Here is a 4,823-nt window from a genome sequence, read left to right as displayed (position 1 = left end):
ATGGCCGGGGAAGGATCCGGCAATTTGGCAACACGACTCTCGTGAAGGGTAAGGTCGATATTCGGCTCGATCGCCGCTGAGGATACGGCCTCCGTGACGGGGTCTATCCACCCGTCCATGGATGGCGTAACTCGCTCTGAATTGAGGCTCGGAACGGCTGCCGGTGCGAATTCCTGAATACGGCCCGATGATAGAGCTAAATCGTGCTCATCGTGACCGCGTGGCGCACAAGGCAGGGGCTCGAATCCGTCGAAGATCAAGCCTCCGTGGATATCGGCCGTGTAATTTAAGCTTCCAAACCTGACCTGATGGCCAGGGGCATAGCTTTCGATCTACTCCAGATGGCCAAGCGAGTTGGCCCGCAGTGCGAAGCCGCCGAACACAAAGATCTGTTCGGGGAGAAAAATCTCACCCTGGACTGCATCGCTATCGATGATGGCAGGAGCCATCAATCCTAACGGCAACGACACAGAGGAACTCTCAATGAAAGCACCAATGTCGATGTCAAAACCGGCGGATCTCGGGTAGGGGGTCCCGAACTGTGCGTCTAAGGTGGATGGTAACAGGAGGCAGGGAACACGATGTTTTACCCAGGTTCGGGCCCTCTTGATGGAGGTAAAACCCTACGTCCTGCTTGATTTATTCTTGATGATATGAGTAGTACAAGTGTGATCTACCACGAGATTGGAGAGGCTAAACCCTAGAAGCTAGCCTATGGTATGATTGTATGTTATTCTACGGACTAAACCCTCCGGTTTATATAGACACCTGAGAGGGTTAGGGTTACACAAGGTCGGTTACAAAGGAGGAGATATCCATATCCGTACTGCCTGGCTTGCCTTCCACGCCAAGTAGAGTCCCACCCGGACACGAGACGAAGTCTTCAATCTTGTATCTTCATAGTCTAACAGTCCGGCCAAAGGATATAGTCCGGCTGTCCGGAGACCCCCTAATCCAGGACTCCCTTAGGGAGTATTCATTTTTTGTGCGTAATAAGGAGGCACTTCCGGTGGGTCTGAGCTGATAGCGGGGGAAACGTTTTTTCACGAAATACGCTGGCCCGTCCGGTGGGTCCCAGCAGTCAGAGGGGAAACGTTTTTTTCGCGAAATAAGGTGGCCCGTCCGGTGGTTCCCTGTTGTCAAGTGGAGGAATAATTATTTTGCACGTAATAAGGAGGCACTTCCTTGCGGCCGCCTGGACCCAGCTGTCAGCCTCTCCACGTACAGTACTCTTCCAATGGAAGTCGGTCGTTGACCACGTTGACCATGCCGTGCTGAGAGCACCAGGGCGGTGGTCTGAACGAGGGCAAGGCCTAGGAAGGGGACGACGCGGAGCCAGGGAAGACGCAGTAGTGGAAGCCCGCGCGAAGCGGAGTACGAGGGTTCACTGGTTCGGCTGCGGTGTGAGGCTGCCGTCGCTGTAGAATAACAGGGGGTGTGGGTGAGTAGAGGTATGGACTGGCTAGCGGTGGGAGTAGTACGGGGCTGTGAGGCCTCCGCGGCATCACAGCCGGCCACGGGAGGCAGGAGCACGCGACACGACCGGCGCTGCTTTGGGCGGCTGGAGCAAGAAGACCAGAGGTTGAAGAAGCACTACGGCCGTTGGATGGACATCGTACGATCACTGCAGCTAGAATCATTTATATTGACTAAGTTGACAAAGCCCTTGGTACGCGTCAACTTAGTAGGCCCACAGCTCAGATTTGGCAGAGAACATATGTCCCATTTACGATTTGTAAGAATGTACATCCCATTTTTTAATTCTAATGGAATTTACTACAGCCCATTTACAGTTTGTTAAAAGTACAGCCCAACTTCTAGCTAGGACAACGATTAATAATTTCAAACAACCGCTCAAAACAGAATTCAAAAAAATTCCCACATTTTGATGGGATCCGAAATATTTTTATCTGAAACTTCTAGTCAGGTCAAATATAATTTCAAAATAAAGTTGTATTATGTTAAAATCCAACAAAATATTGCGCGCACAATAAGTAATGAAATTAAAATTTTCAAATTCCAAAAATAATATATATTTTCAAACTAATTACGTCTTTGGTGCATAGTAATTGTCCAGTTATTATAATTACATGCCATTTATTATTTCTTAAAGTCCATTTTCTTGTTAAGCCTAATGCATACCTCCTAGGAAAGTTTGCAGCCCAGCGGGGCGGAGAATAACAAGTTGACCCGGATATTGTGTACAACTACCGGCCCAGTTGCATTGCTGATGTTGAAAAAAAGGCCTGTGTAGTACAGTACAACCTAACATGGTTACTCAGCCCACATTCAGCGACGCCGGAAAGGCCCAAACAAGGCTTCTGTACAACTTTTTGAAGTCACTGAGCTCAATTAATAACTTCAGAAAAAGTTAGATTACAGTGGAACCTAATTAAAAGTTGTCACGAGCAAATAAATAATTCAACGGGTCCCACTTGTGCGTGTGTGCATGTGTGCGTGTGTGTCTCTGTGTGTGTGTGTGAGAGAGAGAGAGAGACCCATCGGTCGATGCTCGTAAATACATCTTTCAGCCATATGCATTGCTGATGCTCAGTAAAAACTTATATAGTTGACACAATCATATAGAACATCATAGCACGCTGAACTTGCATACAAAAATTTCACGCAGGCGGCACAATCAGGATGGAAACAGTGGATCGCTATGGGAAGGGCTATGTTGAAACCAACGAAGTTGTACATAATGGTTCATCGTCTTTATCAATGACGGGGAAATATCTTGAATGTTGTGCAAAGAAAATAGACAGACAACACAATAAGTTCTGCTAGCACATTAAATTGACGTACAACCCTTTCTAAAAAATGTTCAGGTACAAAATTAGAACAGGTCACAATCAAATGTACTGGCATATCAGTGCTTCACACCCATAGCTCGGATTTAACTAGTACTCCCTCCGTCCAGGAAAAGTTGTCCACAGGGTAGTGTATTTGTTTTTTTGGAAAAAAAACCACAGAGTTTTAAACACGTCACAAAGAAGTCCATCTCCTTCCTTCCTCCTCCCCCATCGCCTGCGCCTTGCAGCCATCGCCGGCTACCCACCTGCGCCGCTGCCCTCCTGGATCTGTGCCGCGACCAACACCAGAACCGTGGCCCAGCCCGCGATCAACAACAGTGCTACCGCCCGCTTGCACCTGTGCCACGACTTACCACCTACACCGCCCGCCGTGAAGGCGACCTGCGTCGGCGCCCTCCTCGAGCTACACCGCCGGCCCCATTGAAGGTCACCGCCCACGTTCGCCCACCTTCGCCGCCCACCTGCGCCTCTGATTTCGTCCGCTTCGTCCGTCGGTGCCGTGGACAATTCCGGCCAGTCCTGCCTCTCTTGCTGCTACTGGTGGACGACGCTGGCGCCATCGACCTCTGATGCTGCTTTTGCCTTTTCCCCTGCCTCGCCTCTGCTACCACTCCCGCCTGTGCTGGTGAGTCTGCCCCGCCCGCCTCTGCTACTGCTGTTGTTCAATTTGTTGCTGTGAGTCTGAATTTGCTGTTGTCAGTACAGGCGGAGAAAATTCAGTCAGGGGATACAAAGCTAGAGAAATAATCCAGGACAAAGGTTGTACACTACTGCTAAATGATGAACAGATTATAGTGAAAATTTAGTTTGATGCCATCAAATTCATTGAGTAATACTCTTGGCATTCTTGGAGATCTGCTAGTTTTTGGAAGTTTTTTTGCTACAGTTAATTGAAAATGTCCAGTGTTCCAATATTGTAGAGAAACTACAGTGCCTGTAATTCAGTTATGACTCCTTTACTGAAACTGTAGTGTTTGCTAAAACCGAGATGTAAACTAAAGGAGTTTGTGATTTGCAGAAGCTGTAGCATACTCCAACAAGTGATAAATGCGCTCAAAAGTTCACTGAGAAAATGCAAAGGCTGCTCACTTGTTACTGAAAGTTTTTTGGAGTGATAAATGCACGCAAAAGAAGTTCAGTTAACTGTTACTGTTGCTGTAGGAATTCCAACCAGGTCAATTTGTTGTCAATTACTCTGTAATACTCGACTAGGTTTATGCAAAATGAAGATCAACCATTTTTATTTGGATTTATTTGAATCATTTGAATTTATTTGCTTTATTTGGATTTATACACCATTTGTCCAATTGCAAACATACCTAAAGTTTCCAATTGTCCAATTTCAGTCATTCATTTTACAGAGAGCTAAGCATAGCCATGACTCTTCCCTAAATATTCCTGTAGAATCAATTCAAGTAGCACAAAACTGAAAACTACTGCCACAATCCCTTAACTAAGAGTTGATAAAAACATGTCCCTAAAATTGGAATTATTTGAATTAGCTAGGTTTATTCTTCTTCATATACATGAAAAGATGAATATTGTTCGTCTACTAGTTACTTCAAATTTAGAACTGAATAAACACTTGTCATCTTGAGTAAACACTTGTAAATCTAGAGTGGTTTTAAACTTAGAATGCACCAAGTACTAATATCCTGGCCAGGCTACACACCATCTACTTGGAGTAGACATCAAGATTCACAAAGACATGCATGCTTCAATAGAGTTGTGAATGCTAGCAAAGTGATAAGTAAAAACTTGGATGTTCTTAGAAATATAGCACCAGAGGACATTAAGTGAACTGGCCTGTATGCTAAAGGCAAGGAAATGCCACCTTCTTTTCTTCTTCGAGCAGTTGATGAACTGGCTTGTATGCTGCAGCTACACATAGGTTCTGCAGAAAATGCACCAAAAGAGTTACACACAGGTGAAGTAAGTGGAAAGCAGCATTTAAACTCCACTTCTTTTCTTTTGGTAGTGAAATTCAACCTGAACTTTGTATGCACAGAA

This window comes from Triticum dicoccoides, chromosome 3A, assembly GCF_002162155.2.
Source record: "Triticum dicoccoides isolate Atlit2015 ecotype Zavitan chromosome 3A, WEW_v2.0, whole genome shotgun sequence".
Lineage (NCBI taxonomy): Eukaryota > Viridiplantae > Streptophyta > Magnoliopsida > Poales > Poaceae > Triticum > Triticum dicoccoides.
The sequence above is the reverse complement of the archived record's forward strand: the minus strand, read 5'-3'. Positions refer to the sequence as shown.